General features: G+C 32.5%; 1 long non-coding RNA gene across 1 annotated transcript in view; it reads left to right on the forward strand.

The window, feature by feature from the left end:
* The window catches only part of LOC143049856 (uncharacterized), a 78,709-nt gene that overhangs the window by 24,331 nt on the left and 41,959 nt on the right, over positions 1-12,419 (forward strand). The gene's annotated exons all lie outside the window — the stretch shown is intronic.

Consider the following 12,419-nt stretch of genomic DNA (forward strand, 5'->3'; position numbering starts at 1 on the left):
TTACTCTGTCATTTACATTTTGAAATGTAATGTAATATTATATTATTTATTTATGCGTTTCTCAGTGCTGAGTGTTCTAGCGTTTGTTTGTACTGTCACGTAGTGTTGTCATTTTAGCGATATTTTTTTTAGCATTTCCATATAAGCGAGGTTTGGCTAGCCATTAAACCAGGTTCAGCCAACAATTTGTTCTTAAATTGTACTGTTCCAAGTCGGGAATATGGCAGTTGATATCAAAATGTTCGTTTCTATGTATGTTGGCGTTTTTTTTTTTTGCACCAGTGTTTCTGTTGTTCCGTTGTTTTCCTCTTATAGTTGATTTGTTTCCCTCGGTTTTAGTTTGTATCCCGGAATTGTTTTCTCTCAATCGATTTATGACTTTTGAACAGCAGTATACTACTGTTGCCTTAATTTATACAATCAGTTGTTCGTCGTGACCTCAGAAATAATGACGTTCTCAAATAACGAGACACAATATCTTAATTTTACTATGAACAAAAAATAAAATTGTGCGATCTCATAAGGATCTAGGGGTTACATTTAGAAGTGACGCAAAAATGGAACAACCATGTTGAAAATATATTAAATAGTGTTGAAAAGAATCTGAATATACTGCAATAACTCAAATATCAACTTAGTCGACAACATTTGGAAAAAAATATATCTAGTATTTATTAGACCAATTTTTGAATATGCAACTGAAGTATAGGACAGTTACGGAAAAGGGTATTCAATTAAATTAGACCAGCTTCAACTTGATCTGCACGAATTGTAACAGGTATACATGTTTTCACAAATTCTGATTCCGTCTTAAAAGAGGTTGGTTGGGAAACTGTAGAGGAACGAAGAAAAAGAAGAAAACCACAATTGTTTTTCAAAATTCAGAATAATAATGCCCCTGAATATTTATGCAGTCTTATGCTCCTAAAATTCAAAGTACAACACAATATACCTTGCAAAACGGACAAGATATTATTTTACCATTTTGCAGGCTGACACTGACTTCCCAATAATTTATCCTCTTTATTAAACTTTGGAATAATCTGAACATGTCAGTTCGAAATGTAGACTAATTATCAAAAGTAGAATTAAAAAACCACGAAATTCGAAATGAGAATCAATCTCAACATTATTTATATTGTTATAGAAAATTGAATATAAACTTAACCCAATTTATATGTTCGGCATTCTTCTTGAATTGTGACTTTTTTGGAGCTAACGTTATATCTGATCCAACATGTAAATGTAGTTTGAATATTGAGGACATGCACCCATTTTTCTTTGATTGTCCTTTCTATCTAAATGAAAGGGCTATTCTGTTTAAAAGTCTCAGATGGCTTCCTGAGGGCTGCGATTTGGACTTAAAACTATTGGTTTTTGGAAACGTAACTCATTCCTTTTATCAAAATGTGCAAATTGTGAAACTAGTATTCAACTTTATAAAGAGATCAAAACGATTCCTCGTAGTATAATATCAACATTGGTATAACGCACATCATCATCATTATCCTAATCTATGTCCTTCTTTCTTCATACCCTTTAATTTTTTCAGTATAGTTTAGTAACATTAATGTTGTTTACTCCCCAAGGGTGACTGGGGTATAGAAATATGGTCACTTGGTCTTCTCCCGACCGGCAGTAAAACGCTTGCTGAAGTGGGGCGTCCGTTTGGCTGTGCGGGATGTATCAAGTTCGCAGTCACGTCCGGTCAGAAGGGGGACGTTAAATCCGATGCCTCGTATAAAGAGAGTGCCACGCTCTTTACACGTAAAGAACCCTTGCAACAACTCTTTGAGGGGTCCGTAGGTGGCCTGTTGAAGGCAAAATTTGTGTCCCTATCCAATATACCCTCATTTTCCAGTGGCAGTCCAAATTTCCCCGACCATCATCATAGATGGCCTCTATTACAACAACCTACCTATTGTATTTATTGTGAACTTGTTCTCGTCCTGAATATGCATGAAATATTTGCCACTGGACGTTAAGCAACCAACAATCAATCAATCAATTAATGTTGTTTATATTATATAATGCAGGCTCACATTCAATTTGTATTGTTATAAATATTTTATTGTACAGAAGACTTTATAAGTATGTTTTACTAGTGTCTGTTCCTTTTTGAGCAAATGAAATAAGTTTAAACTTAATATTTATGCTTCAGCGGTCCTGATGTTAATTCTAATATGAGCTTCGGACGCACGAAGTTTATTTTATAATCATTCTATAACAGAGGGATGCAGACAATTGTAACATTCGTAATATTATCATGTTTTGCATTATGCCCTACATAATAAATCCAAGTACCAATCGTAACAAAACTTCACGGTGGGTATGGTTGTCCTGCGAGAGAACGTACTGTGCTGGTGATTTGGTCCTGTCAGGTGCTGGTGGGTCCTGATTCTGTGCTGGTGGGTTTGTTTACATTGTATCAGAACGGCAATAAAACGACTGTTTTGTTGCTTTATTTTTCTCTGATGCGTCATAAGTACTATGCAAAGTATATTACAACAATATTATAATGCAAAAGTCGTACAAGTTCGTTAAACGGAATTGTCCTGACGCTGTGCTGGTGATAAGAAAAACGGTCCTGGTACTGTGCTCCAATGTCCTGGTTCTGTGCCTTTATATTTTAGTTAAAAGAAGCATATATTCAAGATCATTGATGCTGCATTGTTATTGACTAATTAACTGTTGTCTGCTTTCTTGAAATTGACATTGTTGCATGTGAATCTGTTTACTGTTATTATGAGAGAAAAAATACACCTATTTTTTTTTTTAAATTAACTGTAATTTTATTTATTGGCCTGTTGATGGAAACCTTCTTGTCCCTTTTAAGATAAGAAAATATGTTAACGATTTTCGGGATTACGATCATTTTGCAAGATTACCAAAATACGTTGTAATTTATACAATACTTATATAATGCAGATGATGTGGTATGTTTGTTGTCAATGGAAAAATTTCCGTAAGAAACCAAAGAAAGTATGTGTTAACAACCATACGTCATCGTACGACCTTCAACAATAACCGATAAAATAAAAATGTAAAAGGTTTTGCATAAAAATGGAGAGCAAAAATATAGAACAAAGGACTTACTGAGCGTTTGAATCATATGTCTTTAGCAGCTTTAAACACATTTGTTTGTGAACAATTGAGTGCCAACTATAAGAAAGACAATAGTATTGCGGGTTTGCTTGTTTTGGTTTTTTTTTCGGGGGGGGGGGGGGGATGGGGGATAAGTTAAAGCGAGGTTACAGTGAAAGTTTTAAGCTTGGAATAGTTTCCCGTAAGATTTAAAAGTTGTATTTTAAAAGAAAAATGTATCTTAAAGCTATTAAGAATCACTTGCTGTATCTGTAAGATATTTTCAACATCTTTTTTTTTTTGTCTGAAGGGTTATCAGGTATTTTTTTTCGAAAACCTAGTACACACTAACAAAACTAAGATTTCTTAGCTTTTTCATTTCAAAATTCCAAAATAGCTTGTTAGCTAAACCGTGAGGTCATTTTTAGGTAAGGTAAAGTACCCTCCTTTCGAAGTAGCCTGGTCCTACAGACAGAAAGATGTGTCATTTGTCGGACTAGTCTACTCTTAAAGTAGGGTAGTTTACATAACTTACAATGACTTTTCTGTTCAGCAAGCAAGATAACCAAAGTAATCCCTTTGTCTACACACTCATTGAAATTGGCTGTAATATTGCAAAAGTTCAAGCGATAGGGGCAAACTTACCGAGTAAAAAAAATCAAAATGTCTATCTACCTTGCACATTTTAGAAAATTCAGATCAGTTAACGAAACTGGGTCCAGCAACATTTATAAGCAATTTAAGATTTTGACCCTCACAGTTTCCATTCACCACAAATATTCTCGTTACAACGAATCATTTAAATACAAAAATACGAGTTGCAGCCTTTGGTTATCCATTTTAAAAATAATTGTATACGGATAAAGATATGAAAGGCAGCAGGGTCACCTGGGTGAGGAGTTCATGTCATCTGAAATAAATGCTAAGCACACAGTGTAGATACTATTCTGTACGCTTTCCGGAAGTCGCGATTTTCGAAGCGAGAACTTTTTGGATCACATTTTAAATTTGTCAGATATACTATATTAAACGGTAAGATGTTCATCTGTACATTGCTTAATGATTAATTCAGCTGACATCGATATTCACAAATGGTTTATAATTAAATTTAGCACATTCATTATTCGTATCTTTGCCTTAATTAAGAGATTTTTAAGTGCATCACTAAGGAAAATCAGTCGGTGAACCTAAAAACAATCTTTTTGCACTCTTACTGTACAAATTAACGTAAAATCTAGACTTAACTTACTAAATAAAGTATATTTTAAGTGGTGGTAAAAGTTTCAGCCAGATCTATGAAGCCAGAAATAAGAAAATTACACTTGTTTGAATTTCTCACTGTACGATCAGTCTCGCTTGTATATTTTGAAACTGTATGATCAGTCTTTATTTCACTGTATTCTAGTAGTGATTTCAAAGTTATTTACGATACATTAGAAGATGGCATTTTTCTAAATAACACAAATATATTTTAATAAATTCACATCCTGTAAACTTTTCAAACATGTTTTAGCTTGATAGGGTGTACTCGACTTACTACATTAAGTATAAGGATGTTTGAATGTGGCTGAAATACGAAGAAGGTTTGTTTGTTAATAGAAGTTTCAGAAATGTCCTCTGTACTTAAAATTGTACAAACACACAGATTTAATTGTTACTATATAAAAATGCATGAATTTACAAACATTCGAGGCCGTACTGTAGCCTATAATTGACCACAGTTCTTTCACTTTGTTTTGGATGTAGATCTGTCTCTTTCACACTCAATTGTACACCTCTTTGTAAAGCGGTGGTTTATAGTGATAATGAAGTCCGTCTTTTCGTTCGTCCGTTGGACCGGTACAACATGTTTCGCCGGTTTTGCAAGCGCATCTCCTCATAAACCACTTAATATACATTGGGGTTTCCAGACATTTTTAATTGGAGAGGGGGTCCAATCCAGGAGAAAAGAGGATTCCAAATATATGTTCCCATACAAATGCATTGAAAGTTAAAAAAAGAGTTTCAAACCGCCGGATCCCAATTTTCTTGAATCCGTCACTGGTATAAGTATAAACTATTAATTATTTTTTTCTCGGATTCCGTATCATAAATTATAATATAAAAAAGAAGATGCGGTATGATTGCCAATGAGACAACCGTCCACAAGAGATCAAAATGACACAGATATTAACAAATATAGGTCACCGTATGACCTTCAACAATAAGCAAAGCCAATACCACAAAGTAAGATATAAAAAGCCCCGAAATGACAATGTAAAACAATTCAAACGAGAAAATTAACGGCCTTATTTATATAAAAAAAAAGGAATGTATTTCTTATTTTATTAAAAATATCTTATGGGGTTTCTTTATATAAGATACGGACTTGAACGTTGCATTATATGGGGCACTCATCAGGTATTTCCAACCGTGACCTCCAAAACCAATTGTTAAACTTTTCTAAAATTGCTCCATTTTTAATCTATTTATGTACTATGGACCTTCTATTTCGAATTTTTTGTAAAAATATTTTTGATGTTTCTCTATCTAAAATACGGACTTTGTCATAACCTTATATTGGGCGTACCTATTTTATATCCACAACTTCCTTCAGACACTTGTCATAACTTAATGAATCTTTCTCAGATTCCTTATCATTTTTAAAATTCAATTGTGTACCTCTTATTTTGGTTTTTCGAAAAATCATCAGTTTTTTATTTCCATATGGACTTTTCCACTACCTTATTGGGTGGTACCCGCTTACTATACGCAACTTTCAAAAAACTTACCATATACTAGTATTAATAAAACTTTCTCATATTCGTTATTAAATGATGCCCCTGTGCACCTATAATTTAGTTTTTCTGGTGGTTTATTTTTTTCCAAAACATGGACTATAGAAGTGGCGGGGTATAATTTCGTTAATTCTTTCCTCAATACCTAAAGTTTTTAAACAAAGCTTTCTCTATCTATTTTTTGTCATTTTAAAAGAGACAGTCTTGATGTATGTAATCACCAATTGGTCAACGGTAGACGGTGTAAATAGTCTTTAAAAATGTAATAGTCAAACAGATAACTGCAACGACACACTAATACAAAGTCCACAAGCGAATCATGTATTATAATTGCTTTTTAGGCATTTGATTTTAAGTAAGACTGACGGAACAAAAATATGATTATTTTGCCGTCTACAAAAATCATCAGAAATATATTTGTATTGTCTAAAGAAAGAAATTACACGTTATAGTTCCATGGACACAATCATAATATCACATAGACACGTCTATACCTTCAAATTGCCATTGTTTTTCAGTCAAGGTCGTTAAAAACTTCCATTTGTTGTTGTTTTTTTCTTCAAAATCACGACTGGTCATACAGACAAAAAATCTGAAATCGCTACTAGAATACAGTCAGTTTTAGACTGATCGTACAGTAATTTATTTTGGGATCCTCAAGGAAAGCATATTTTTTTATTTGAAATACGAACATTCTACTTAAATACGGTATGAATATTGAAACAGTATATATTTTACTGTAAACTGATGCAAATATTTGCAATAAAAGATTATTTGCTTTGTACTACGAGAGCAAAATTGTCAATCGATTTCACTTTTTTCTATGAAGTTGGTGTGATGCACGCGTATATTTTATATTCTACTGCATGTTTTTGTTACAGTTGCTCATATTTATGATGTTATACATACATTTAAGATGTGCAAAGCACTTTATAGATATAGGAGTAAACAAATGATGAGAAAAAGCACCAAAAAAAAAACCGTTCTGTTAGCCAGTTTGAAATCCTCGCTTCGAAAATCGCGACTTCCGGATAGCGTACAGAATAGTATCTACACTGTGAAGCATATATCTAGATAGCGACAGATAACCATGACATTAAAAAACTCTCTTCTTTTCGATTTTTTTCGAACAAATTGACACATAAATTGAATTATATAGTATTGTGGAATTTTTAACTTGTGTTCAATTCATTGGTTACACCTTTTACTAGAATAACAATCCTGGCAAGTATGAGCTGGGTAAAATATTTCAGAAAAGAAGATGGAAATGTGAAAGTTTCGGTGCGTCAGGTGCAACAGCATACGAACAGCTAACATGCCTCGTCAGGGTGGAAGCTAAAAAGTCCACGAAAATTTGATTTAAAACCTTTATTCGTTCCAACAGAGTTAATGATATTTTGTTGAGGATTTAACCATCTACGACAACAAGATTTTTTTTTTAGAATTTACAGCTCTTCTATAAATACATGCAAAGCAAACCTTGTTTAAATTGCTTGCTATGATTGTTTGGATGGTTGTAAACGACAGGTAAGTAGTATGTTTACTATATACTAGAATTTGTTTGGACATTAAACATTAACTTCAATTCCTGTCAGTTTGTATTTGTCCAATCAAATCCCAGTATGTATTGAAACTCCGCCTACCTATTGTTTGAAAATATCCTTGGAGCAAACATAGCAAGCAAGTCAATCAAAGTTATTTTTTGCATGCTTTTAAAGAAGAGTTTTACTATATAATGCAAAGAAGCGTTTAAGTCTTTCGCCAAAAAATACTATCAATTTCTTTTTGTCCTATGTAAACTTCCGTACCATTTCCTTCCATTCATGATCATTAAATTGAACTGTAAAATATTTCTTGGTACCTTCTTAATTCCTTTATAAGTCTTATGTAAACATAATTATGACAATAACTTTTGTGAGCACAAGATCCACTGCACACTTTTAAATAAAGTTCTGCTTAATCAAACATTAAAATGTGAACTTAAGTTTTGAGACTTTTTTAATCGACACGATTGGGATTTTTGCATATGAGAACATGTTTTATCTATTAGTTGAAAATGCGGCTTTGAACTAGCTTTCAGTACCTGTGAGCATTTGTTGTTCAATAATGTGTGTCTTTGTGTTATTATTTTTGTGATAAATTGTTGTGTTGCTACACCACTGTAACAATGAAGGAGGAAATGGGGGGGGGGAGGGGTATGCGGAGCGCTAACAAACATGTCTATGCAGCATGGGCTTTGATCATTGTTGAAGCATCAATGTAAGGGGCATTTAATATCTTAATAAAACTATTTTTATTTCAGATAGTATATATTGTTATCTGATATTGGACGAAAGAGGTTGCCCTTTTATGTAATTGTGTAATATAAGTAACGATCATTTGAAAACACATATTAAACAGCCAAATGGATGCACAAGAGCTAAAATAGGAGTCATAGATCCTATTGACAATAATTATCTGCCCAATTTTATTGATTTTGTAACATTTGTTTCAAATATGAGCAACTTCTTATCCAAAATCACCAGCACCGTATCAGGACCCACCAGCACAATGACAGGACCCACCAGCACAGTATCAGGACATGAATAAATTGAAAAAATGCTAAATTTTAATAAATTGCAATGTTTTTTCACAAAATAGTTTTGTCGTGTGGATTGCGGTATAGAAAGCGGACTCTATGAGCATTTTTGTTTTATTTTTTCAGTTCGAGATTTTCTGAAAATGAGCATTTTTGTGTTACGCTTACTGAAACAGTTTAGAGGGTCAACTTTTTAATGCTTTACATATGAACCCATAAGAAGCAAAATTGAAAAATCTCAACTGTTTTTTTCGATTTTTTATGAGTGAAAACGTCAAAAATCATCATTTTCGTCTTTGTTTACATTTTTTCATTGATCACCAGCACCCGTCAGGACCGAATCACCAGCACAGAACATTCTCTCGCAGGACAACCATACCCACCGTGTTGGTAATCTTGTATGAAATATTTGTGTTATTCATGAATACAAATCATCACTCTGTAGCTCAGTTATTTTACCTTTAACGGATGTAACCTTTTTGAGGACCTGACACGATTTACATGGTTTGTTTCTTTAAAGAAGCAGGATGCGTGCAGTCAAACTAGCGCACCTGATTTTATCTTTGCTCTTTCATTTAATTTTTAGTGTTGGTGTGTAAAATCAATCCAAGTCTTTGTTTTTGTATGTTGTCCTGATTGAGCCGGAATATCTTCAAGTTTAAATATCGGGGTCAAAGGTCACGGTAAGACCTGAAAATTGTGAAAATTGCTGAACAATTTTCAGGTCTTTCAAAATACATTTGACACTTTAGTCTTTGCCATTTTTTTTATTTTCTTTAAGATAAAAGTAGCAAACATACAAAAACGATCTTCGGTATCGAGTATAGAGCAACAAAACTATTCGAAATCTGACAAAACCGAACAACTTTTAGTCATGGAATTATCTTCTTGGAAGATAAAAAAAATTGTTATGGGTTCACATTGGTCTTCTTGATACAATACCTTGACAAAGGTCGAGAGGTAAACACATCACCGTGACATTTTTACCTGAAACTTTGTTATGGGATAATCTCGGAAACTATAATAGTCAGAAAGCTAGATAACAAATATTTTGGAAAATACCTGGTTCATCATGCACCAACTTCGTTATGTTTATTCCAAAATCAACGACCCCTCCATAAGGAAGATAAACCAGAAATGTCGTAAGTGGTCATAACTCAGAACCTATCAGTTGTAGAGACATAGGGTCTTATTGATTTGGTTTTTTTTATGGATTTTATGGACTTTTTGAATTTGCCTCGGAGTTCGGTATTTTTTGTTTTCTTCCACATAAGATTTTCTCACATGTGGTCATGATAAAAGTCAAAAAGGTTAAAGGATAAGGTCCTCATGACGTTTCACATTGGCCATCACATTGAAACCGTTATGGGATAAACGAAACGGTAAAAGTTAGAGAAAAAGAAAATGCAATACAATGTACAGAAAAGGCTAACGTAGAACAAATGTTAAGGACATCAAGCCGTTAATGTATTAATCTTGGTAATTAAGTATAATAATCCTAATAAGAATAACAAAAAAGAAACATACAATGATACCCATAGTGGGTCAGGATTAAATAAATGTGTTTGGCCGTTTGATGTTTGCAGAATATTGGACTATATAGAAAGTGAAAGGGATAATTGTTGTAATTACTATGGAGAGGATATTAAATACACTTGTATTAGAATGTAACTAGGGTAACAGGACAAATCTAAGCGCGAGAAAGGCCTTGTATACGAAACAATGGCATTTAATTTTTTTATATTTATAAAAAAGAAGATGTGGTATGATTGCCAATGAGACAACTCTCCACAAGAGACCAAAATGACACAGAAATTACCGCATAGTCAGCTATCAAAGGCCCCGAAATGACAATGTAAAACAATTCAAACGAGAAAAGTTACGGCCTAATTTATGTACAAAAAATGAACGAAAAACAAATATGTAACACATAAACAAACGCCAACCACTGAATTACAGGCTCCTGACTTGGAACATTAAAATTTGTTTATTTTCATATTTGTTTGGTCATTTGTTCTTAAACAAATTGAAGACGCAATAAAACATACATGTACATGTACTTATCAATCCAATGTTCAATTACGTTAGTTTTGTTAAGGCTTTTTTAAAAAAAAACGGGTTTACGTTTGCTGTCAGAAAGTGAATCTTATAAAAGGGTAATTTTGCGCAAATTGATTAACACAGTAAGATAGTTTTTTACAATAATATCAACTCTGCTGTCATCCAGGGGGGGGAACCTTTCAAATTTTTTTACTATTGGAAGAGGTTGTAGACAAAGGGACACCCTGTCTCCATATCTTTTTATTTTATGTTTTGAGAATCTGGCATTGAAAATAAGGGGAAATAGTGACATAAGTGGTACATGTATAAAGGTCACACGGGTTGAGCATAAATTGTCACAATTTGCTGATGACACCTCTTTAATTTTGGATGGGAGTGAAAAATCTTTACAAGAATCATTATTAGAATAAGACTGGTTTGCAAAAATATCTGGACTGAATATTAACTTCATAAAAACACAAGTTATTTTGTTTTGGGAGCAAAAAATATAGTACAGATACTTTATGCCCCAACAGAAATCTGTCCTGGGGTGAAACTACTTTTAAATTACTAGGAATCAATTTTGATGTAGATCTTGAAAAAATTGTTAAGATAAACTATTCTGAAAGAATTGTACAGATTAAAAATACTATAAATCAATGGTCTAAAAGGAATCTAACTGTTATAGGTAGAATAACTGTGATTAAGACTCTAGTCTTGCCTATTGTAAACCATCTCATTATCTCTCTGCCAAATCCTTCAGATGATTATAGTTAACAACCATTTTTGGAAAGATGTACTAAGATCCTGGGAAATGATTATTCAAAAAGAAAGAAATTTTACTTATGATTCATTTTTATCAAATCCACTATGGCTGAATAATAATATTAAGATTGGTCATAAATCAGTAATTTATCAAGAATGGTTCAAAATTGGTATTAGATTTGTAAATGATATTGTTGACCAAAATGGTTCGTATATTTCATTTGACCAATTTAAGCAAAAATATAACATTAACACAGATTTTCTTAAATTTAATAGTGTTATTTCGGCAGTGAAAGAGGCATCAAAATCTTTCCCTAAAGGATCTTACAAATTAGTTTGTCCTTTTATACCATCATGTCTGCAAATATTTTTAAAACATTGTAAAGGATCAAAAGATATGTATTCTGTACTGACAAGAAATAATGTTATACCTACTGGACAGCTTAAGTAGGTTAACATTTTAGGTGAACAAAATCTGAACTGGAAAAAGATCTTTAGACTGCCTTTTGCTGTTACTAAAAATAGTAAATTACAGTGGTCGCAATATAGGATTAACCATTGCATTATTGCCACAAATCAGTATTTAGTTAAAATAAATTGAGGGATGATCCTTTTTGTACATTTTGTAAATCAGATAATGAGTCTATAGAACACCTATTTTGGAATTGCAATACTGTACAAAATTTTCTACAGGATATTGATAACTGGTTCCTTTCCGGTGGAATAAGTCTCCCAATGAATAAATTAAACTTTCTTTTTGGAGACTTATCCAAAATATATCCCAACAACCCATATAACATGATTTTTCTTTATATTAAACAATATGTGTATAATTCTAGATGATGCTTTAAAAGAATCTCTCATTGCAAGCAATTATAATAAAGCTGAAAGATATGTATAAACTAGAGAGTGTGATAGCTGTAAAAAATCAAAAGATTTTGACAATGTATGGAATGTTTTTGAAAAACTTTTATTGAATACCAGCTAATGTCTTTTTTTGTTGTTGTTACAATTACTTATGACTACTTAACTATAATCTATTTTAAAGAAAATATTATTGTCATGTTATGTACTTGATTTGTGTTGATGATTGTTACGAAATAAATATGTCTCGTTAATTTTGAAAATATTTTTTTTTTTCAACATAATTATGTGATATTTAAAATATAGATAGG

The sequence above is a fragment of the Mytilus galloprovincialis genome, chromosome 10 (assembly GCF_965363235.1).
Source record: "Mytilus galloprovincialis chromosome 10, xbMytGall1.hap1.1, whole genome shotgun sequence".
In the NCBI taxonomy this organism is placed as follows: Eukaryota; Metazoa; Mollusca; class Bivalvia; order Mytilida; family Mytilidae; genus Mytilus; species Mytilus galloprovincialis.